This window comes from Grus americana, chromosome 4 (genome assembly GCF_028858705.1).
Source record: "Grus americana isolate bGruAme1 chromosome 4, bGruAme1.mat, whole genome shotgun sequence".
Classification (NCBI taxonomy): Eukaryota; Metazoa; Chordata; class Aves; order Gruiformes; family Gruidae; genus Grus; species Grus americana.
Genome location: NC_072855.1, coordinates 16810829 through 16811053, shown reverse-complemented (window position 1 = coordinate 16811053; position 225 = coordinate 16810829).

Genomic DNA, 225 nt, shown 5'->3' with positions numbered 1-225 from the left:
TTTCACTTCCAGCCACCTACAAAGACGACGACCTCTCTGTACAAGATGGAGAGTGAGGCAGGAAGAGTACAGTCCAAGGAGGATAGGCGCTCTGACCTTTCTCCGCTCTCCTAGGTGAGTATATGTGGAGTTTCATACGTTGAATGAATTTCTGAGTTATTTTTAGAAAGTATTTTCATATTCAGTCTGAGGTTAAGCAGAGTGTGAAACTGTATTAACAACGCT